The sequence below is a fragment of the Urocitellus parryii genome, chromosome 4, assembly GCF_045843805.1.
Source record: "Urocitellus parryii isolate mUroPar1 chromosome 4, mUroPar1.hap1, whole genome shotgun sequence".
In the NCBI taxonomy this organism is placed as follows: domain Eukaryota; kingdom Metazoa; phylum Chordata; class Mammalia; order Rodentia; family Sciuridae; genus Urocitellus; species Urocitellus parryii.
Window position 1 is genome coordinate 104235632 of NC_135534.1, and position 25719 is coordinate 104261350.

General features: G+C 36.2%; 1 protein-coding gene and 1 pseudogene across 3 annotated transcripts in view; both read right to left on the reverse strand.

The window, feature by feature from the left end:
• Nucleotides 1–25719, reverse strand: part of Sik3 (SIK family kinase 3) — a 240151-nt gene that overhangs the window by 132794 nt on the left and 81638 nt on the right. The window lies entirely within an intron of this gene.
• The window catches only part of LOC113188140 (ubiquitin-conjugating enzyme E2 W pseudogene), a 70938-nt pseudogene that overhangs the window by 6157 nt on the left and 39062 nt on the right, over nucleotides 1–25719 (reverse strand).

The following is a 25719-nucleotide window of genomic DNA, read 5'->3' on the forward strand; positions in this document are numbered from 1 at the left end:
TGATGGGAGAGGAAACAGCAGTAACTCACTTCAATCAGAATAAGAAATTGTACTTTTGATTATAATTTTTTAAATGTTAGCTGGGCATGGTGGTGCATGCCAGTAATCCCAGCAGCTCCAGAGGCTAAGCAGGAGTATCTCAGGTTCCAATCCAGCCTCAGTAACTTCGTGAGGCTGTAAGCAACCCAGTGAGACCCTGCCTCAAAATAAAACATGAAAAAGGGTGGGGATGTGGCTCAGTGATAAAGCACCTGGGTTCAATCCCTGACACCAAAAATAAACAGATAGATAAATAGAAATTTTATGATAAATAAGGATTGCGGATATAGCTCAGTGGTAAAGGTCCCTGGTTTTATTTATTTATTTTTTTTTTTAAAGAGAGTGAGAGAGGAGGGGAGAGAGGGGGGAGGGAAGGGGAGAGAGAGAGAGAGAGAGAGAGAGAGAGAGAGAGAGAGAGAGAGAGAATTTTTAATATTTATTTTTTAGTTCACGGCGGACACAACATCTTTGTTTGTATGTGGTGCTGAGGATCGAACCCGGGCCGCACGCATGCCAGGCGACCGCGCTACCGCTTGAGCCACATCCCCAGCCCCGGTCCCTGGTTTTAATCCCTAGTACATTAAAAAAAAAAAAAAAAAAAAAAGGTTAAACATTCTTTACTTCAAGATTTTTAAAGAAAGAATTACAGCCTTTGGGATAGGAGTCCCGTGTTCCTTTGCTAGCAAAGCCATAAAACTTTTTTCCTTTTTCTCAAAAATAAAGTTAAAGAATATGTAGAAAACAGTGTGTCAAAACTCATGAGAACAAAGCTGTTTTGTTTTTTGTTGTTTTGTTCACAGGGTTTATTTATGGTTTAGGTAGGACAACTCTCACTAACATCATAAAATATATATATATATATATATATATTTTAAGAAGTTACCTCAACTGAGAACCATATAATAGTAGAACTCTAAAGATCCTTGGAAATATCTTATTCTAACCCTACACCTTTGTTTCATGGGTAATGAAACTAAAGCTCTGAGGGGATAAGTAAAATCTAAATTCAAAATAAATTATAAGATTCTTGGCATGTAAAAATTCAGTAATTTTCTAATACACTGCTAATTTATGAGAATAGCCACAAAATATTAGAAGCTGGGGAGGGGGGCAGATTACTAAAATGTATGGGAATTTTATGAAGAAAAATACAAGACTTTACTAAAGAACCTAAAAGAAGAAAAATGCCAGTTTCCTTAGATAGACCAAAAGTTGAGAAGATCTTAATTCTCCCTCCCTATACCTAAATAATCTACACTCTCCCTTCCAAATGAGAGTACAATAAATCAAAGAACATTCTCTTACGTTGCGGGTAATGGAAAAAGGACACAGGAGGAAAAATATGGGAATAAACAAAGAAGATATTTCATCCCAAGGAAGGTACTGGGGACTGAACCCAGAGATACTTTTTACTACTGAGCTACATACTCAGCCCTTTTCATTTTTTATTTTAGGATGTTATTTTACTAATTTGCTGAGTCTGGCCATATAAGATTCTAGTCTACAGTGCCAGCAGCATATTTTCTTTCTACATTCTTTTTTTTTTTTTTTATAGTTCAAGTTCCTCATAGATAGGTAAGTGTTGCCACACAGTTCTCTATGCTTTTATTTAAAATGGGAGAGTTCTTTAAACATGTGAAGTGAACTTTGGAAACACTGTGGGCAGGCCAGGAACTAATTTAACATTATAACTTTATAGTTCTAAGTCTCAGGAGCAATCACTAAGAACCAAGTTAGCCCTCTGAGACCTCCAGAACCAAAATGATACAGTATTGGTAAAACCCTAATAAAAGTTATAAGTTAAAAGTAAAGGCAACCCAAGTTGTTGTTACTTTTTTTTTTCAATTAGTATCCTAGAAGGGGTTGAGCAAATAAAAATGAAAAACTAGATCTGACCCTGTGTGAGACTATTCACTTCCTATTCATTTCCAAAATAAAATCTCATGTGCAGATTTTGACAATGAAGTAGGCTAAGGCACAGCAAAAAACAAAAGTAAATCTTTAAGTGAAGTAAGAATTTCTGAAAGTTTAACTCAAAACAGTAATTATAAAAATACATGTAAGGGCTTTAGATTTAAACCCAACTTACTGGGAAGTAAGCAATTGAAATTTATATTCTAATAATTTCTGAGTCTCAAAATTATACAATAAAAGATCCAAAACTGTTAAAATTTCAATCTGAAAAGTGTTGAGGTTTTTTTTTCCTTCACTTGAGAGAGAGAGAGAGAGAGAAATTGGAAATAGTAGGCATGCTGTGAGAAGGTAACAAAATGTTCTGCATTTTAGAGGTGCCGTCATGTAAAGAAGGTTATGACTGAACATATTAACTATGCAAGCTTGTTGGCAGCAATACAACATGATACTTACCACACTGATCACTGAGGTGTTCCTGTGGCCAATTACCAGCAAATCTGCACTAAGTCTAAAATTCAGAAGTGAGAACTTTACTGAATAAAACTATACCAGCCATGGGGCTGGGGATGTGGCTCAAGTGGTAGCGCGCTCGCCTGGCATGCGTGCGGCCCGGGTTCGATCCTCAGCACCACATACCAACAACGATGTTGTGTCCGCCGAGAACTAAAAAATAAATATTAAAAAAAAAATTCTCTCTCTCTCTCTCTCTCTCCTCTCTCGCTCTCTCTTTAAAAAAAAAAAAAAAAAAAAAAAAAACTATACCAGCCAAATGTCTAGACTTCAGGAGGAAATCTGTCAATATCAGAATAAGTCAGTCCCCGGTTCAAAGAATGAACTTTGTTTTCCCTTTAAAAGACAACTACAGAGAATGCTGCTAAACGGAGTACAAAGGTAGAATGCTAAACCAAAGTTGGGTCTAACCTATGCACAGTAAAGAGTAAAACAAAAAAAATCTAAATTCAGAATATATAACTTAATGCCTTAGTTTAGTACAAATTATTTTACTGGCAGTAGAAAAAAGGTACATTTAAGGGGGAAAAAAACACATTAATTTTCCTTGGTTTCTAGTTTCTTCCAGGATATATAACAAAAGACCAGTAAACTACAGCCCTAAGAACCAAACAGGGACAGCCTCTTTGGCTCCCAATTCTTAAACATTAGTGTTCCTTAAAGCTTTAAGCTTAGGCCACAACTTATTCAGTCACTATTCCCAGACCCTCATCTCCAGGCTTCCCTCCTCCCAAACTTCATACTTCCAAAAGGTATCTTAAAGTCAGCCCATCCATAATTAAACTGGTCACATTTTCTCTTCAGCCAAATCTCCTCTTCTGCATGCTTGTCACCTAACAGCATTTTCTGGATAAAGTAATGACTTCTTAATTAATCCACTTACAAGATCTCTCTCTATCCTTTCTAAAACCACTAATCCTTCACATTCCATTAATTTTCTTCTATAATGAAAGTTGTATTACAAAATATCACTATTTATTACCTACATTTCCTGTTTACTTTGTGTTAAATGCTGTCCTTTCATATAATGTCTCAAGCAATTTGATTCTTAAAACAACTCTTTGAGATAGACAACATCATATACATTTTACACACAAGATCAGTTAGTGTGAGACTACCAATATCAGGTATTCTTAATCACCATATAACACTTCCACATTAGAGAATGCTTTTTTGAAGAAAAAAAAAATTGAGGGAATGGGAAGAACCAGGTATAATACTATCTATCTAATACCTAAGTCACAAAGTCAAACAGTATCAAACAATCTGCCTTCAATCTCCTTTAACTACATCTTCTAATATTCCCTGCCACTGTCCCCTTCCTCATCCCCATTACTTTTTTCTACTAATCACTGCACATGACTAGTAATCCTCAATCTCCTCATAACAGGTCTATGGCCAGTTTTTTTAAATGTAGTTTTTCCTGACTTCTTCAGGCAAAATTAATTCTTCCCTCCTCTTGTTTCTATGGTAGCTTTTCACTCCTAACTTACAGCACATACATCTATATACATTTACATTCAGACACATTGCCAATTTTATTAAAGACCACTAATAAAATTATCTTTTCATATATTTGTATACATATACATTTATATTCCAAATTCTTACTATTTCTATTTCTTCCTTTCTCATCCACTGTTATAGTTTGGGTGTATGGTGACCCACAAAGGCTCATGTGTGAGACAATGCAAGAAGGTTCTGAAAAGAAATGATCGGGTTATAAGAACCTTAATAACTGAGTGATAACTGAAGACAGGTGGAGTGAGGCTGGACGAGGTGGGGTATTAGAGGTGTGGCGTGGCTTTGGGGCATATATTTGTTCTGTTGAGTCGAGTCACTCTCTCTGCTTCCTGATCACCACCTGAGCTGCTTCCTTCCACCACACTCTTCCACCGAGATGTCCTGCCTCACCTTGAGCCCCAAGGAACGAAGCCTGATGTCTATGAACTGAGACCTCTGAAACCATGAGTTCTCAAATAAACTTTTCCTCCTCTACAGTTGTTCTGATTGGGTCTTTTAGTTATAGCAGCAAAAAAGCTGAATGATTTCATCCACTTCTTACAGATACACCATACACTCTACAGCATTACACACACACACACACACACACACACACACACACGCCAAAGTACAATATTGCCAAATGTAAAAGTAAAAGATATGGCAACCAGCACTATAGTTAGGATCGACCATGTTAACTAGACACTGTATCACCGTATTTAAATTAGGATTTTTCTACTATGCTTTAGGTAATATATATGGTCCTCTCTGCTCAGGACAGTGGCTGATAGTACAATGGAATTGAAAAGATCAAAGAACTGGGATTCACAAGTATCACTAAGGGACCAAAGGTGAACAACAGGTATACTTCTAGAGCTGTACTCACTTTTTCCTCCCCAGTGTAATAGAAAAGATTTTCATAGACACAATCATTTAAAAAGCAACATAACTCTATAATAACCATTTATAAAATTCACACCATTTTCAGATTGCTTTTCTTCTCTTACATTTCTAAAGTGTCTTAATCAGGGGCTGGGGTTGTAGCTCAGTGGTAGAGCGTTTGCCTAGCATGTGTGAGGCACTGGGTTCAATCCTCAGCACCACATATAAATAAATAGACAGGTAGATAAATAGAGAGGTAGATAGATAAATGTGTTTAAAAATACAATAATGTTTATAATTTTTAAAAATAAAATGGTTTAATCATACGCTACCAGTTTATTTTGGAAATATTTTCTTTGTTGCTGTTTAACTTAATGAAACATTAGAAACAACAGAATAAATTCAAGCCTTTTAGATTGACACCAAAATACAGGTTATTTAACTTCTGAAAGTAATTTCTTTTCTGTCCCTATCCTTCTAATACATTCTAAGAAACATACAGGAAGTTCTATTTAAGAAAATATAAATATTCCTTTGGTGCAATACTAAAACAGCAATGAAAAAAAAAAAGCTCCAGTAATGGGAGGAGAATGGAGTGGAAGAGGGGCTGAAAAGACGTCAGCAGGGCGCTAGGGGAGGCCAGGTTGTCTAGGAAACCAAACAGTAAAGAATAAGAGGGGAAATCATTAGTTGAAAAACCTCTGAAATGCTTTTACAGGAGCTCAATCTCTCATTCTAAAAGACACAGCGAAGAGACGAACTATCACGAATGTAAAAGGGAACCCAGAATCCACTGACTGCCAAGCAACTGCCTTTTCTAAATTTCGCAGTACACATTTATCCATCAGTGACCACACACAAACCAGAAATCCAAGATGAATCTTCTGACAGCTTAAACCCAAGATATACACATGTTTGCAATGTATTTTTCTAAAAACAGCTTCTATCAGCTTAGCACTTAAGTACAGGTATAACAATATATTTTAAAAGACATAAATATAAAAAAAATTCCTGTTTATAACATGATCTAGAAAAGAAACTCAGGAAATCAGAAACATTTAGAAATTAGCCAGGCTTAAAATTGTCTAAAGTTGTTATAATTTGTCACAGTTTTGATATTAAAATGTATTCTTTGCCAGTAACCAGTAACTGGTTTCAAAAAGTTTGAAATGGACAAAACTATTTGAAATCCCTAAGCCAAATCTTTGTTCTAAAACACCAAGCCATGTTGTTTGTCAGGGAATAGGGAGTGAATAAGGAAAAATATTACACAGAAGAAAATAATGTTGATCTTATTTTCTCTGGAAAAAAAATCTTATTTTCTAAATAAAACACATTTTATAAGAGAAACCATGGTTTCTAAAGCCAGACTGACTGACTGTTCTACTCCTTATTAGCTTTGTGACCCTAAGTAAGTTACTTGTCCTTGCTTTGCTTCAGTTTCCTCACTTGTTAAGGTGAGAACAGTAATAATATCAAATTCTCGAGGCAGTTTTCAAGTTTAAATGAAATAACCATTAGGGACAAACAGTGCTTGGTAAGGATTCGATAAGTGGTCACAAAATCCCTTTGAGATTATCTAATTAATTTCCTTATGATGACCATTAACATATACATATATTGCAAACTAACCTCTATAATACCATTGTCAGACTCAACTTCCTAAAACACTCCTTTTATAGTGCTCCAGGAATCTGTGTTTACTCACAAACTCAGACTGACGGATTTTAAGATCTTCTCAAAGCTGTTCCTATACTCCTTCTGCAATTGCTAGACCCAAACAATCTGTTTTAGTCCTGACACTCTCCGCTCTGCTTCACATAAAACATCCTAATTTTTGTTTCCTTCTTTGCAGCACCACAGTTTAAGAGGCCCACTTTCTAGACACTGACCTCTCATTCCTACTTCCTACCTGTGCAAATCTTATCTACTCTTCTAGCTATGTTCAGAGTGTTTGGGAAGAATTCCAACATTCTGATTCCCTAGTGAATATTCCTAGTCTTCTCACAAACTAGCTCCCGAGAATAAACTTATACAATTCTCTAGCTGAGTCTGTTAGCCCTAACTCAACAAGATAATAATCTCCTTCAAGGCAGGGAAATGTATCTGCACTAAAAATTTATCCACAGTATCTAGCAATATACTGTGCACTTGATAAGCCTTTTACTTGCGTCTTTAAAGCAAAAAAAAAAAATATATATATATATATATATATATATATATTTTGGTTGTTGTAGCTTGATATGTCAGAAAGGCGAAAAATATTCTCTTAAATTCAGCTGTAATTTTATGCCCAGGAAAATACTAATAACTTACACATTTGCCCCACACCAGTGACAATAAGGAGGAACAAATCCAACAGGATGAAAAACATGGCATTTCTCTACACTTGTTATAAAAAAGAATAAGTAGGGGCTGGGGATGTGGCTCAAGCGGTAGCGCGCTCGCCTGGCATGCATGCGGCCCGGGTTCGATCCTCAGCACCACATACAAACAAAGATGTTGTGTCAGCCGAGAACTAAAGAATAAATATTAAAAAATTCTCTCTCTCTCTCTCTCTCTCTCTCTCTCTCTCTCTCTCTCTCTCTCTCTCTCCTCTCTCACTCTCTCTTAAAAAAAAATAAATAAATAAATAAATAAAAAAGAATAAGTAATTGGGAGTTAATAACTATCCTGATTAAATTGCCAATGGAAGTATGTAGACTTAAAATTAACAGGTTTGTGTTCTCAAAACAGTATCCTACCTATCATTAACATCACAGAGGAAGACTTTTTTTTGCGGGGGGGGGGGGGGGGGGATGGGACGGACCAAGGGACACTTTACCACTGAACTATATCCCCAGACTTTTTTATTTGTATTTTGAGACAGGGTCTCACTAAGTTGCTTGGGGCCTTGATAAATTGCTAAATCAGGCTTTGAACTTGTGATCCTCTTGCCTCAGCCTCCAGAGTCACTGGAATTAAAGGTATGTATCACCACACCCAGCTCACAGAGGACTTTTCATTTTTCCATTATCAAAAGGAATTTCTAAGTCTATCCTAACATAAGCAATTTTATACCTCTCTGGAGTTAACAACTTAAATAAGATTCAGAAGAACCACTGGTGATTACTATTAAATTGACTCTTTCAAATATCTTCACTACAAGCCTTTCTTCATTTTGCCACATACTTTGACTCCTTTGGCAACTAGTGTGCAAAAAATCATAAATTCATGCACATCAACAGAGGTGTGCTGAGCAAAACACTGACTGTATACTCAGCCAGATCATCTAGATCTAACAGACAGGAGTTTGTTAGGCGGGCAAAGAGAAGACCCCAGGCAGCAAACCAGCTTGGATATGCAGAAATTATTCATTCAACAAATGTAAGACATTAAATGGATATTACATCTATGCACCATAAACTATATGCCAAGGACTTTGTTCAGTATTATAGGAAAGAAGAATAAGATACATACTACTAAAATGCAAACCATTTATTAATTTACATTTTGCTTTGACTCAGAAAAGTTTAAGGTAGCTTACATAAATATAACTAGATAAAATATAAAATGATTAATGAAAAGGAAAAATTAGATAAGAAAGATTAAGGAAAAAGTGAGATGTTAGTACACTAAAATGAGAAGACTAGGATCCTTAATATTTTTGAGAGATGAAAGAATGTTCAGTGTAATAGACAGCATACTATGAATTTAGAGGACCAAAGAATTTTCTTCAACCAGGTCAGGAAAGTTGAGAAGCTTACAAAGCACAAGTGTCATTACTGACGACGAATGTTAATTTATTTAATTTCTTTTCAAAATAACAAAGCAAAGTTGAGTACTGTTATACTTAAAAAAAAAATGTATACTATAGACCTATCTAGACAACTCCCCAAAAAGAAGGATTCACCTCTTCATCTATATTCTTTAGAACTTTATATCACCTTAATTCCTTCTTCCCAGGTTTTTCATGATTTTTCTGACACTAAAGCCTACAGCAATATACTAGTTATATAATATGTACTCAAAAAAATCCCTAATGAATCCACCTGAAAACACGATTTTCTCATGGTTTCCTTAACTTCTGAGGTCAACTAAAAGTTATTGCTTTTTCTGCCATTTTTTTAAAAACTGCCTAGGCTAGGCATGGTAGAGTGCCTATAGTCCCTGTACTCAGAAAGCTGAGGCATAAAAATCACTTAAGCCCAGAAGTTTGATGCCAACGTGTGCAGCATAGTGAGACCCAATCACTTTTAAAAAAATTTTTTTTTCTTTAATGCACAGGAGACATAAATAGAGTGAGACTGCACACTGCGTTAGTGTTCCAGAGTAGTACTCCTATGAAGGTACTACACATGATACTGGATTCCAGAAAGAAAAGTTATATCTGAATTTCAGAAAAGAGGTGGAGAGACCAAAGAGAAAATTTGAAAATCTCCTTATCTTAGATAGAATTTGCATGTAAACACAAACAGATATTTCATATCTCAATTCCATCATAATGAGAATCAGGGACTTTAACTAAGATCTCATAGAGTAAAGGGCTGGGGTGGGGGACAGAGGCAAAGGTATAGCTTTCTCCATTTGCACAGTAAATTTTGGTAGATCAAATACTTCAGAATGCCTTGGCTAACTTCTGGCACACAGACATTTCATTTAACCCAAGGCTTTGTTCTTTCCACAATTCTGAGATCATCAAAAATTTTAGGACTAGCCATAGAATTATAAGTCTATGTGTGCTGTTACATGAACTTCTGGCTTAATAAATACAGAAGTATAAATTGGCCATATAAAAATAGAAATTTAGCCATAATCCCTAACTAGTCCAAAAACTTGTTCTTTATCAGATTAGAAGTATACAGTTAGAGAACAATTTTTTACTAAATAATCGATTTTGTACAAGTCAAAGAGAATACTGACAAATACAGGCAACCTCAAGAGCAAAGGTATTATAAAATCAAGGAACATTCCAAATTTACATAACTAATGATAGCTCAAAAGACTTGGTTTTTTTTTTTTGGTTGCAGGAGGTGACTGGGGATTAAACCCCAAGGCCTTGTGCAGGCTAGGCAAGTGTTCCACCACTGGACAGCTCAGAAGACTCTGCAAAGAAAATCCATTTTCACAAACAGGGGGGAATCAAACTTCTATAGAATTTGACTATACAATTAAAAAAATGTTAGAACAGTAATGCAATGGCAGGTTCAAATCCAAAGTGTTAAAGCATTTCTGTTTCTTACTGGTGGGTATAGTTCACTTTTGGGTCTATCACTTCTTTACACTGAGTCATCTTAATAGGGAAGATGTTTTGACAATTTTAAGCCATATATAGATGTTTGCACTCCAAATATAGTTCCAAAATTTAAACATCTGTGACTTTTTAAAAACTGCAACTTCAATTCTTCTAAAAAATTTTTAGAAGAATTTTAGAAGGTGATTCCTCTCAACTCAGGGCAGATCACTGATAAAAATTAATTGTAATCTCTAATTGTCAATTATCCAATCCAAATGAACATTTGTTTTATTTCAGTTTGAAGTTCAACATATTCATATGTCTTATTAGATCAGTAATAGTCTAAAGTAAGATATGGGAAGTGGCCATCTGAAGATGGCCTTTAACTGAAAAATACGCTTCATCTCGAGAAATGTTGAGTAAAATCCTTCAAATTTCATAGAAAATTGAAGGATTTTACTCAACACTTCTCGAGATGAAGCATATTTAATACAAATCTCTATTCTCTCCATTCTTTGCTTTAATGTCTTCCCTAAAATCCCATAATCTGGCCCTGGCTAAGGGTATAAAATGAGGGAATTAAATAATCAATCTTTTTATCGTCATATTATATGCTATTAGCCCACTTAACCAAGTTCACAGCACATACAATTCACTGAAAGCTGAACAATCAATCACCTTTTTGCATTTGTTTTTCAAAGTATTTTTAAATGGGCTGGGGATGTGGCTCAAGCGGTAGCGCGCCTGCCTGGCATGCATGCGGCCCGGGTTCGATCCTCAGCACCACATACAAACAAAGATGGTGTGTCTGCCGAAAACTGAAAAATAAATATTAAAAAATTCTCTCTCTCTCTCTCTCTCTCTCTCTCTCTCTCTCTCTCTAAAAAACCTATAAAAAAACAAAGTATTTTTAAATTACATAGTAATGCATGTTTATTGTAAAAAATTTAGAAAATACAAATTTAAAATATCACTAATCATACCAAAGAATTTAGTGAACAGTCTATAACTTTTGTCACCTGGCTCAAACTTTTCTATTTCAGAGCTGGGGATATAGCTTATTGGTACAGGCTTACCTAGCATGCTCAAGGGTTTGATCCCCAGTACCATAATTAAAAAAAAAAAAAAAAAGTTATCCACTTTATCATCCCAATCTCTTCCAAGTAAGTACACCAAGATTGCCTGTTCAATACCTAACTCTAAACTTTTTTAAATGTCTATACTTTTTTCCTTTGTATATATCTATCCACACAAAAGTCAAATTACGCTGTGTGTGTATATGTATGTATATATTAAGAACACATATTGTTTATCTTTCAATCCACGTTATGAAGTTATTCTGTACTTTAAAATTAATTATATAGGGTTGTATTATTAAACACTCTCCCCATTGTAAACAATGTTGAATAAGTGTTGTTATGGCTACATTCTTGATTTGACCTATAATTATTACTTTTTAAAAATTTTTTTTTTATTTGTTCTAATTAGTTATACATGACAGTAGAATGCATTTGACACATCATACATAAATGGAGTATAACTTCTCATTCTTCTGGTTGTACATGATGTAGAGTTACACAGGTCATGTAATCATATATGCACATAAGTAATAATACCTGATTCATTCTATCATCTTTCCTACCCCCATACTGCCTCTCCCCCTTCACTCCCCTCTTGTCTCTAGTCAAAATACCTCTATTCCAACCCCCTTATCATGAATTTGCATCCGCATATCAGAGAGAACAGTCAGCCTTTTGGTTCTTTGGGAGTGACTTATTTTGCTTAGCATAATATTCTCCAGTTCAACCAATGATTATATTTCTTAAGATAAACTCTTAGAAATGAAACTAAATATAAAGAGAATATACTTCTCAGACTGTTTAGACATATCACTATTAGCCTGTTTTTCATTCAAAAAGTACCCAGGAGCTGGGGCTGTAATTCAGTAGTAGAGTATTTGTCTAATACAAGCAAGGCCCTGAGTTCAATCCCCAGCACCATAAAAACAAAACTGTGCCTACTTAGTCCTCCAGTCCCACAGCAATGTCATTATCTTTTTTAATAATTGTTGCCATTTTGATAAATAAAACAATTTAATTTTCACAGGCATTTCTTTGATTATAAGCAATATATAAAAGGTATGTATTTAATTTAGATATGTATATTAGACAAATTTTTTCATTGTTGCTAAAATTTTCTATTAGGACATATTTAGTTCAAAAGCCTTTTACTTAACCTCTATATTTTAGCAGACTTATATAAAAGCAGAAAGTCCAACATGAAATAACACTATATTGTTTGGAAACTACTTTCTCAAACCTAATAATGGGCAAGACAATAACACCACTGCTGTGCTCCAGTATAGAAGGTGGACACACAGGAAAGCTGACACAACACCTTGAATAATGAAATCCATCTGCAATTAGCTACACTTTGTTAGAGTTTATAAATCTGAGCAATCCACTTGGGATTTGTTTGCTTTTTAACTACTTTCTTAGACATCTCTTTTAAAATCTTAAGTGCATTTTAATGCACAGCTCTGTCCTGAAGCCAAGAAATAATAAAACAGGGAGAATATCAACTGTCTTTAATGCTGTCAGATTACTAAAACATTAATGACAAAGCATCATATTAAAGTGATATGACTTATAAAGTAATATCAGATCCCATTAAATTACAATTGAATCATCTTTTGTTACCTCACCCAAACCAACCTGAAAGACAGTAGCTCTCAGGCTCAAGATTTTCTCCAACTTGCCCAACTCATTCAGACATTGCTAAAGCCAGGTCCAAAGTGATTATCTGGTTTTTAATGAATGTGTTTCTTAAACACCATTAATGTACTTACCGATGCCAGCATAGCTGGAGGGAAGATAACTAGCCCAATGAGATCATTAGTCACTGACACTAGATTATGGTTACATTAGGAAATGGCAACAGGTTGCCTAGCAGCAGTTTCCCAAATGTATTCACAAAAAGTGCCAGTAATCTCTACAAGAAACATAGTCTAAATCTCTCTAGAAAACAGTGATCACTGATCTCTCAATAAAGTAGCTCAACTACAGAAGTTAACTTTCTTGCCAAATATTCTTCATGTATGGGATTATTATTCTGTCTCCTCCAAAGTTCTTCCACCTTTGAGTAGGTGTGAGGGCAGAAGGGAAATCTTCCTTTCCTCTGAGGTTCATTTCGTTCAGCTATATTACTGTCTAGTATATGTCATAACTAATTTTCAGGTCATTCTGCAGTGTATAAAGAGTAACCTCGGTGATAGAGTGCTTACCTAGCATATGTGAGAGACACTGGGTTCGATCCTCGGCACCACATTAAAAAAAAAAAAAAAAAAGAGGTATTGTGCCCATCTATGAGTAAAAATAATACTTTAAAAAAAAAAAAAGGTAACTTGGCATCTGGCTCTGTCTTCTCCATCCTGCTACCACCAACATTCTAGGCAACTTCAAGTCTACAACTATGACCTTACTGCCAAGAGCTTCTACCTCTACCCCAATTTATTACCCCAATCCCATTCCTGGGGAATCTATAACTACAATCCATAACTACTCCAATCTTGGAATCCTAAACACCAATATCCCTTTGTTTTCTCTAGCTCTATCCTTCCCTATCTCCCTGGCTCTTTTTCTCTTATCTTAATTATTCCAGATTTTCCCAGCTTCCAATAATGATAATACTTGCCCTATAAAATTATGAGAAAAAACTAACACATAAATGTTCAAAATAATGTTATTCTCTCCCACCCTGTTGTTCTCCTTGTAGAAACCACATAAGCAAATACTCTTCATCTTCATTAGAGCCTTTCATGCTCACTCTTCCCCTTCCCTTTTCTCCTCACAGCCAAGTCTCTACAAAGAGTAGCTTTTAATTCGTGACAACTACGCATTAAAATGCACTTAAGATTTTAAAAGAGATGTCTAAGAAAGTAGTTAACAAACAAATCCCAAGTGGGTTGATCTATAAACTCTAACAATATGTAGCTAATTGCAGATAGACTGTATTATTCAAGGTATTGTGTCAGCTCCCTGCACATTATTCACATTCTATATTGGAGCAGAAGCACTGGAGCTATTGCCTTGCCCAATACTAGGTTTGAGGAAGCAGTTTCCAAGACAGGAACAGTAGAATGGTGTTGTTGTTGTTGTTTTAATTTGTTCTACTTAGTTGTACATGGCAGCAGAGTGCATTTCAATTCATTGTACACAAACGGAGCGCAACATTTCAATTCTCTGGTTGTACATGGAGTAGAGACCCACCATTCATGCAATCATGCATGTACCTAGGGTAATGATGTCCATCTCATTCCAATATCTTTCCTACCCTAGAATAATGTTTTTTCATGTTGAACTTTCTTCTTTTATATAAGCTTGCTAAAATTCAGAGATCAGGCAAGGGACCTTTGAGCTAAGTGTGATCTGTTACATTTTTAACTAACATTCCTCAATCCAGTGGAATCTGCCTTCCATCCCTGTCACCCCACTGCAACTCTTCTCACTAAGGTCACCAATTAACCCACTAATACCAAATTCAGTAGATACTTCTCAGTTCCTATCATAATGACTTCTCAGCAAGATTCTGCAGAACTGACAACTCTTTTCTACTTGAAATTCTTTCTTCTGATTCCAAAAACACCTTTCCTGCCTCTCCTGCTCCTCTCTATCATCCCCTCCATTCCTCTTCCTTTTCCCATGCTCCATACCGCAGCCTCAGGGATTTCTCCAATTTGATCACGACACTCTCCAGATTCAAACAATTGATTTGCTGTTATGCAAAATCCTTAGCATGGTTTGTAAGGTAACTCTGCTTTATTCCCTGGCTTTATTTCTCTCAACCCACTTCCTTTCTTTCCACAATCCAGCCACACTAAACAATCGACAGTTCCCTAAATAAGCCAGGGCTTTTTTTTCCCCTCCTCCAACCATTTTCATAAACTATTTCCTCAGCTGAAACACTTGTCTTTCCAAAACCCCCAAACTAACCCCACGCCTACATTTTACACAACTTGACTTGGCATACTTCCACCTAAACTTTCCTTAAAAAGGCTCTTCCTGCCCCCCAGACACTGGATTAAGATCTATATGTTGTCATAAATGCCCTGTTGTAGCATTTACCAATGGTAATTAGCTTTTGTTTTGGTACTAGGGATGAAATTTAGGGCCTCCTGCACGCCAGGCAAGGGCTCTACCATTGAACTACACCCCTAACCCTTGATAATTGTCTCTTACTGGTTGAATCTCCCATTAGACTCTAAGCTCCCCTAATCCTGCAACTGTACCATGTTCGCCTTGGTAACCAGTATATAACTCTGTGCCAGACATGTAACAGAAACATAATAAAAAATTGCTCAAAATAATGAGTGAATAAAGTGCACCATTTTCTGAGTGCCTAGTATAAGGTCCACAATTCAGGTCACACCGTTTCTTTTCTTTTTTTTTTTTTCTTTTCTTTTTTTAACCTTGAGATACATCTGCAGCCCAAGGTCATTATTTCTTGCTAAATGATTTCAATGGTGAAGAAGTCTCCACACCACTACATGAATAAAGGCAAACTTGATTCTATCTGTCCCCTTTTTAAAAAATATTAGAACTTTCCCCCTTATCTACAGAAACAAATCCAAACTCCTTAGCATGGAATGCAAAGTTCCTTGATGTCTAATCTCTACAAACCTATCCTTTCCCATCTCCTTACATTGCCACTGTACTTTGGCCTTAAGAAACCATTTATAGTTCCCTAAATTTGCCATCTTTTCACATCTGTCTTTGAATCTACCCTATATTCACTTCCCCAGTGTGGGGGGGATATATATTACACACACACACACACACACACACACACACACACACGTTGTAGGTGTACACAATACCTTTATTTGATTTTTTTTAATATGTCTCACGCGTGCTAGGCGAGCGCTCTACCACTGAGCCACAACCCCAGCCCTCTTTCCCCAGTTTTTAAAGCCTGCCTTTTGAACATTATAATAACACCTAGAAAACCTCTAGACTCTGGAGTAGACTTAAAGTTACAAATATGTGAATATAATTAGTCTAAAAAAAGGAGTGGGGGGTCCACCTTAGATCATTTTTCCCAAATGGAAGCAGAATCCATTTAGATGTCTAAGTTCCTTTCAATGGTGTCCATCTGGACAATAGCTTCCCTTTCTATATACTATGGCTACAGTTAGTCCATTGCCAAGGGGGGAAAAAAACACATTCTAGAAGAAGAAAAAAGAACATTTCACAATATTGGCTTCATAAGAAATATACTTTAACCTAAAACAGTATCAAGCTGAATTTTCAATATAATAAAATGCTTGTCACTAGCAGTTCTTTTGTGGAGAACATGTAGGAGGAAGGCTTGTCATCTGACAATATCCCAGTTTAACATTATGCAAGTATTGGAATTAACAAGCAGAAAGTAACAGTTACTGTCACCAAAAAGTCTGTATCCCTAAGTGAACTCTTCTGTGAAATGAGGTGGAAGTTGTGTTTTTCCTGTTCTAAAATCCAACATGCACACATTCCTCCCAGGTAGCCAGTACTGGTAAAATGCGATTTGCCAGCATGAAAAGCAGTCAGTGTTCTACCTTTAGCATACATGACTTGTCAAGTAAATGCAGCCTTTGTAGTTGCCAGAGCAATTCCAACCAACAACAACAAAACAAGCTGGGCAAGGGAGAGCAGTCTGCCTGCCACAGTGACATGTCCTTTCCTATGATATTGATTTTTACTACATTAAGTCTCTTCTAATGACAAAAAAAAATCCACATTAGCTTTATCAAGTCTACACTATTCAGAACCTGACAGGAATAACTTTATTCCAACCAATTCGGGTGTGACTCCCACTTCTTCTCATCCCACCTCAGCCAACTCTGAATCAATCCCTACCTAGAAACAAGAAAGAAAACAAGATTAAAGGCTATAGGAGGATAAAGAAATCCCAAACCAAAGCTTGCTAATTAAAGCTTAACATCAGAAGATTTGAGCCCTAGAAGACATGTTATGGACATCTAGTCCAGCTATCTCAATTTAATTGGTAAGGAAATTAGAAGAGTTGCCCACTCTCATTCAGCTAGTTGATGGCAAAGTCAGGCAGGATTAGAACTCAAAACCCTATCTTAAGGCTGGGCGTATAGCTCAGTAATAGAGCACTTGCCTAGTATGTGTGAGGCCCTGGGTTCAATGCCCAGCACCAAAAACGAAAGGAGCCTATTACCTAACATAATACTTTTCCTACTAAATCTCTGAGATCATTTTATAGAAGACCATATCAAAATGACTTCTCTCCTTTTCTTACTGTGGAATGCTTAGAGTACAAAAACAAAGCGTGAACAAAGGATAAAGCTCTGGAAACACAAAAAATATTAACAGTTAATTATTTTTTTAAGGTCTATTATATACTAAGTACTTTGTTAAGCATTTTGAGGCATTTTTTAAATTCTTTTAATTCTCATAACAATCCTACATGTAGATGTTATTATTAGCAGCCTTTTACAGATTAGGAAATTGATCACACAGATGTTAAATTATTTACCCACACAGCTAGTAAATGAGATATCTAGAATTTGAACTTAGTCTGATCCCAGAGTCTATATATAAGTAGTAAAAGAGAAGACCTCACCAGAAAGGCAGTTCAGCTAGTCCACATCCACAAATGTCCTTCTTCAAGAGTACTGTTAGGTCCTGTATTTTGACCTTAAAAGGTCACATCTCAAGAAAGTCTTCTGTACAGGATTCAAAGCTTGCTTTAATTCTGCCAACGCTGTAAACTGATCAATGCCTGCCTTTGATAAAGTTGTGATGATCAAAGAGTTAACAAGACCACAGTATTTCTGTGCTGTCAGGCAATTGGCCCAATTTTAATTTAAGGAATGAAGGCCAAAGAGGATATCTCTTATTAAAACAAAACAAACCACAACCAAAAAAGCTACACACGTTTTCTCTTATTTTCCTCTGCTCAATTTGCCTTTCTTTGATTGATGTGTTCTTTGGCTAACAAGTAAAATGACTGGTAGAAACCTACAATAAATAAGATCATTTAGAAACCCCAAGGCCCTTCAAAAACTATGTCTAGTAATTTTTAAGCCCTCATCATACAGACTTTTCCACTCAACTCAGAGATGCCAGTCTCATTCAGCAAACCCTGCCTATGGAAATTTTCAGAATGGCAACTATGCCACAGCCCATGTCTAGGGCATACAGCCCTGTAACACTTAAGTCTTATGAACTAGTCTCTGGCCAGGCTACATAAGATTCTTCAAATTTTAAAAGTCCTTTTAAAAAAAGATTCATCCTGGGTTCAATTCATAGCACCAAAAAAAAAAAAAAAAAAACATGTATCCAATTAGAAGGCTCAAGCTTGTGAGCAATAAGATATGACAAAATGACTTACAGAAATTTGTTATTACTTAAACTGGCTTAAAGACCCTACTTTCCACTTCCATTAAATCAGTGACCTTGCGCTGGGGTTAAGATAGAGCGCTCCCCTAGCATGTGCGAGGCACTGGGTTCAATCCTCAGCACCACATAAAAATAAATAAATTAAATAAAGGTATTGTGTCCAACTACAAATAAAGGGGGGAAATAAATAAATAAATAAATGTAGAAAAAAATCAGTGACCTTAAATACTATGAGGTGCTGGGCATGTGGCACACACCTGAACACCCAACATCTTAGAGGCTGAGGCAGGAGAATCACAAGTTTAAAGCCAGCTTCCGCAAATTAGTGAGCCCTGAGCAATTTGGTGAGACCCTAACTCAAAACAAAAAATAAAAAGGGCTGGGGATATAGCTCGGTGATTAAGTGCCCCTGGGTTCAATCCCCAGTACCAACAACAACAACAAAAAAAAAAAAAGGAAGGAAAGAAAAAGAAACAAAAAACAACTATTAAGTTACAATTCGCTCAAGGAAACTGTGTGTACAGGTGAAATATCAATTTCACAGAAGTATTAGAACTACACTTAATGAAAATGAGGTGAAATCTCAAGACAACAGGAAGAATGGAAGATATCTGAAAAAAGGGGAAACCTCCGTAGTTCAGAAATAGCAACTGTGAAATAAATCTGAGATGAAAGTGACAGAGTTTTTACATTTTATCACTTCCCTATCTATAAAACTGGTCTGTTTTATAACAACTGAACGACAATCAAAGGATTTTGAGAGGTCATTTAGTCCTGTTTTTAGGCAGAATCACACCTTGAGTAAGTATTCCTGACAAATATGCTTCTAAAAACATTTCAAAGAACATTTCCATCGTCTGTCTACACATAGTAGACTGTAAGTAAACGATAAGCTGTGCTTTCCTTCTCTAACATTTTGTATCAGATTGCTTAGAAATTTGTGTTTATAGGGAATTTCATGTGCCTATAATAATTTTATCAAAATTTAGAGTGCTTTTTCCAAGGTGCTTCACAAATTTCTAGTTTTTTTTTTAACCAATTCTCTAACATAGTGCTTCTCAATAACAGCAAAGACTCATTTTCACAATATCAATGCCCACCACACCACTAGCCCTAGTTCTAGTACATTAATACTGAGAATAATTGCCAATATTATAATTTATGCATGGGAAAGCCAGGCATCAAGTGGTTCAGAAATGAATCTTAAATTACACAGGACAGTAAGGAGCCTATGAGGGCCATACCATGAACATTTCTTAAACACAGAGTGGCTAGTTAACTGGGTCGCATCATACAGGCAAGATAAAAGTCAGTGCATTGGTTCTGAAGTCTGGTGTTTGGGTTTGAATCCAGCCCTGACAATTACTAACTTTATAGAGCTTTAGATTTAAGCATTCTCTTAATTTACTTATCTCTAAAATGGAACATTTATTCACAGAATGAGAATAATAAACAGTTTTTAATCTGGCATATATCAATTGATTATATACCATCTTTTGCTGCTTTTGATAATCTAAAGTATCACAAATACCAGGAATATGATATTCATACAAGCAGCAAAACATAATGATCCCAGCAAAGATGCGGGAAGAGGAAAGACACCTGGTATATTAAACATTCCATTTAAGCAAAGAAAATGATGGCTGCCCTTCTAGAATTGACACTACTGCAGATCTGGTGAACAGATATAGGGCTACGGTGAGGCATGGGGAGTGGGGATGACAACAAATACACCAAAGAAGAATCATGACCCCCAGTTAACAGAGGCACAGGGAAGAGAACAGAGAGCAAAGGCTAATCAACAAACAGTATTCCCTGAAGCTTGCTCAACCTTAAGTAAGTAGCTCTATACTTTCATTTAAAGTTAACTACAAATCATTAAAAAAAAAAAAAAAAAAAGCAGAGGACAAATTAATTAGAAAACAGAGCCTTCTCTGAATTCTGAATCTTTGGCACAAATGGGTTAACATATGTAAAAATTATACAGTTTAAAAAAGAAAATCATCAGGATCTCTGCTAGAACTCGAAATTAACTGAAATGTATTAAGTGAAGGTAAAGGTGATTTAATGAATGTTTCCTTAAGGCTATAGCTTTGATCTAGAGGGGGAGAGGTTCCATATCCAGTCAAAAGTAAAATAAGGGTAAGTTCAATGTTCTAGTGCTGCTGCTAAGCTTGGGCCAAGAATTGTGCAAGTCTCTCCTAAGTACTCCACACAAAGCCTACTCAAGACAAAGGCCCTTCTATTTTACAAGGAAGGAGGATAGGGAGTGAAAGGGAATAGTAAGGGAGAACAGAGTTAAAAGAACAGAATTGAAGATCTTCACAAATAATATGAAATGGTTAAATGTAAAGCATGAGGAGGGGGTGGTGTTTTGTAAATACAGTTCTAACTCAGGCAACCTCTCATGCTTACCTAGGGACAGACAAGAAAATGCACAGTTGGTTTGCCATTTATTTCTCTCCCAGAATGAAAACAGCAATCTTCATAGAAAAGCCCTTATCCCAGATTAATCTTGTTATAGGATATTACACAATTATCATACAAGAGAATGGACTGATTTTTAAAGTCCTCATAGCCAGATCACTAACAACAGAGCAGCCCCATTAATTCACTGAAAGGACCTGAAACTGGAAGCATAAGTCTCACAATGCACCACTACCTCACCAATTCCAGGGTGAGATATGCTCATGCTTATAGCAACAGCTTTTTGTTGAAAGCAAAGGAACAAACAATATTTTGGTGAACTAAATATCCTTAAAATTTAGTAAAAGCAATTGTTTTTCTCAACCAAAAGCATGCTCTGAAGGTCTGTAGGTACATATGGCAAAGCACACTCAATCACAAATTCTTGTAATGTGGTGGAGGATCCTAAACTCCATTATATCTTTTTTTTTAAATACTTTTTGAGTTGTAGATGAACACAATATTTATTTATTTATTTATTTATTTTCTATGGTGCTGAGGATTGAACCCAATGCCTCATGCATGCGAGGCAAGAGCTCAACCACTGAGCTACAACCCTAGCCCTTCCATTATATCTTTACATACTCCCATCCTCAGGGGGACTCACAATTATGTTATGGTGCATTGTAGTAACTTGACAAGCTACATAAATTTTTTTCTAGAAATTTGCATTAGGTAAAGACTGCCCTACTAAAACTAATACTATTGCAGTTATTGGTGAACAGAGAAAACTCTTCACATATGGAGAGTTCACTATACTGTCAAGGTGTTCAGTCTTCCTCACTAAAAAAATGCACACTGTCTTCCTTTTGATAACACTTTTGGAAAACATAACAAAACATAACAATAGAAAGAAACTTGGCAAATAGGAAACTTAAAGTTTTAAAAAATGAAAGAAGCTGGGGGCATAGCCCAATGGTAGATTACTTGCCTAGTATGTGCGAGTTAGATTCTCAGTTAGATTCTAATTAATTAATATTCATTAAGTTAATTAGATAAATAAAAATTGAGAGGAAGACTTTTTTTTTTGGGGGGGGGACCTGGAATTGAACCCAGTAGCGCTTAACCACTGAGCCACATCCCCAGCCCTTTTTCATATATTTTATTTAGAGACAGGTTCTCTTTAAGTTGCTTAGGGCCTCACTAAATGGTGAGACTGGCTTTGAATTCATGATCCTCCTGTCTCAGCCTCCCCACAGGCCACTGGGATTACAGGAATGCAACACTGCGTCCAGCAGGAAGAAGACACATTAAAAAGCGTAATTTTGAAGAAAAATCCTGAAATAAAACCATACAATTTGGACTTATTCCAAAACAAGTAGGAAATTAGGACTTTAAGCCTAAATGATTTCCAAAGCCAAATAAACTAACATTTTTAGTTATATGCCATGCTAACATTTTTCCCCTGATCAAATCCAATGAAAATCCCAATAGATGAACAATATGATCCCATTTTTATAGTTGAGGAACTTGAGTCTCTCAAAGATTAAATACCTTGATCAATTTGAACCTAGGACTTCCTGATTCCAAATTCTATATTTTCTACAGTAGCCTTACAAACTTATTAATATAAAAACAAAGGAAGAGATAAAAGACAAAACTCCTAAACTACAAAAGTCTCTCAATTCAAAGTCAATTCAAAGTCTCTATGGAGAAAGTCAGAACACTGAATTCAATTAAGCGCACATGTATATCTGATTAAAAGCCTTGAAAGAAAAAAAAAAGACACTGTGGTTTCTCTTAAAAAAAAATAAGGTTTTAATCTCAAATTTCAAGGTTACTTCAAAATTCTATTGGTCAGAACTTTGATCAGTTAAGACAGAAAAGAAGGAAGACACTTGATTAAGGTTTGGTTATATAAATGAACATCAAATCCAACAAATAGTACTACTTCTGAAATCAAAATACTAAATTGCAAATAGTTTTCCATTTGATAAAATTACTTTGCTGTGCAAGCAACTCAAAGATAAATTATTCCAAAATTAGAACACGTAAAGGTAGGAAGATAAAGATATTGGTTGCTATTTTTACAAAACTGTGATGCATAAAATCAAGATTTATTGTTTTAAATGTAACCATTTCATAAATATCATTAAAAAATTGCTTTGTAGGCTATAAATTTAAGTACACTTATTGAGTGTTCTAACAAATGTATCAGACCAATAAGCCTTACAAATCATTTAGCAATTCCCCATTTAATAATTCGTTCCTTAGGGCTGGGAATGTAACTCAGTGGGAGAGTGCTTGCCTGCCATACGCAAAGCCCTGGATCCCTGGCATCCAAATAATAAATAAATAAATCTTTATCATGTTCCTGAAATTTTTCTTTTTCTGTTTATTGATTTATTTTTTTATTTTGGTAGCAGGGATTGAATCCAGAGTTGTTCAATCACGGAGCCACATCCCCAGCCCTACTTTGCATTTTTATTTAGTGACAAGGTAGTTGCTCAGGGCCTGGCTAAGTTGCTGAGATGACTGTGAACTCACCATCCTCCTGCCTCAGCTTTCCGAGCTGCTGGGATTACAGGGGTGCGCCACTATGCTCAGAGATATTTTTCTTTTAAGTCAGTATTTTCATCTGACTAGATGTTCAACTACTCCTCAAAAATATTTTCTTCAGCTACTCAGGAGGTCGAGACAGGAGGACCATGTGAGCCCAGGAGTTTGGAACCAGCCTGGGCAACAGTGAGAGTTCATCTCAAAAAAAAAAAAAAAAATCCTCCAGCTGCTTTGTTTTAATGATGATATTATAAAATTTTGTTCACTGCTCAACCCAGCATTTACCAATCCCACAGAACTACCTGTTCAGAGGGAAGGGAAAGAGGGCAGCAGATTAAGTGGATTATGAATGCAGAATTTACTATTTTCCCTTTCCTCTGTCCCCCTGTGACATTCTCAGCATTGGTACTGAGGGTTCTGGAGATTCTACTCTACAAAAAGATGCATCATTTCTGCAGTCCTAAACAAAAAGCTGAGACAGAGGCACAGAGAAATGGAAAACCAGGAACAAGAAAACTCAGAGGCTATATTCTTATGGATTCGGAGGGTGCTCAACGCTGAGGATACTAACATCTGACTTTCCTTTTTTCTCTACCTAAACCTCTTCTTCTCAGTCCCCAAGGGCTATAACATCACCAGGGTTGCCCAGATTACTATGGGGACTCTTCTCTGCTGGCTTTCTAGGTCACATGCCACCTATGCTCCCATTCTGTGTCCCAAACCCATTGTCATCTCTAACTTTTCTTTTGAATGTTTAAATGTTATTCCTGTGGAGAAAGGCCAAGTAGACAGCTCCACTTCATTAACAAAGTAGACAAATCAACCAAAACGTGATTGCTAGGATTTTTTTTTTAAAGAAAAAAGTCTAGCTGGGGACAGTGGTACATGCCAACAGCCTCTGCTAGTTGGGAAGCTGAGGTGGAAGGAGCACTTGAGCCCAGGACTCGGGGACAAACTTATTGAGCCCCCATCTCAGAAAAAGATGGGGTGGGGGGAGAAGGACAAGGGAGGGGAGGGGAGGGAAGGAGAGGTTTAAAAAGGAATATTTTACATAAACAAAAACTGTCAGATGTTTGTTGTCCCATAATATTTGCAGAGAATTCGTTACAGGATGCCCAGTGGATACTAAAAAGTCTGGTATGTTCAAGTCCTTTGTAAGAAATGCTCAGTTACCTGCATATGACCCATGCACATATTTAAATCATATTTAGATGACTTATAGTATTTAACAAAATGTAAATGCCATTTAAGTAGTTAGACTGTACTGTTTAGAGAACAGTGACAAGAAAAAAGTGGGTGTGTCTTCAAAACAGATTTTTTTTTTTTTTTGGAGAGGGGAGGCAGGTACTGGGATTGAACCCCAGAGGGATTTGTCACTGGTCTACAACCCCAGCCTTTTTTATTTTTTATTTTAAAACAGGGTCTCGCTGGGTTGCACGAAATCTTGCTGGGTTATTAAGACTGACCTCAGACTTTATGGTCCTCCTACCTCAGCCTCTCAAGTCACCGGTATTGCAGGCATGCAACACTAAGCCAGCTTTAAAATTTTTTTTTCAAATATTTTTTATCCATGATTGGTAGAATCCTCAGATGTGACACCTGTTTCTATGGATGGCTGACTGTATGTCCTTCTGCCTTATGTCCAGGGATAAAAATTATGGAAATCTGTAGAGCCAATGAATGGATTGCTAACAGACAGGAATTGTCCTAAGTATGGACTACACTTGTTTATCCATTTTTATAAATAAAGCTGGCACTTGGTTTTGACCCCCCCCCAAAAAAAAAGAAAGAAAAGAAATACTGTCAGAAATGAAATCTGATCTCCACATCCTACTTTTCCCCTCACTCCCTTCAAATAGAAACTGCACATGTTTTACACTAAGAATGTTTGATGTGTTGCAAACAGCTTAGTCAAGCCAAACCACAAAGGGATAAGGAGTAACAAAAAGAGGGCGGGGCAGAGGGGGGTGGAGCTGCCTAAGCATGTACATATGAATATGGGCGTATTATGATTCCATCCTTAATTCCAAAAGACGGCTTTGGATGAGAGATTGTTTTATATCATCAAGAGAAAATTTTCTGCCCCTTGTTACACAGAATAGAGCAGACTATTCCCAAATGATTATTTTCTAGAGAAATTAAACAGAGAAAATTCTTTTTGTCCAGAACCAGAAATTCTGGTGAGAGTCACAAAGATTTCTTTGCCATTTATCAGCCTTTTTCAAAGGATTTTTTTCCACATTTTTCATTGGTGCATTACAGTTGTACATGATTAAAGGGACT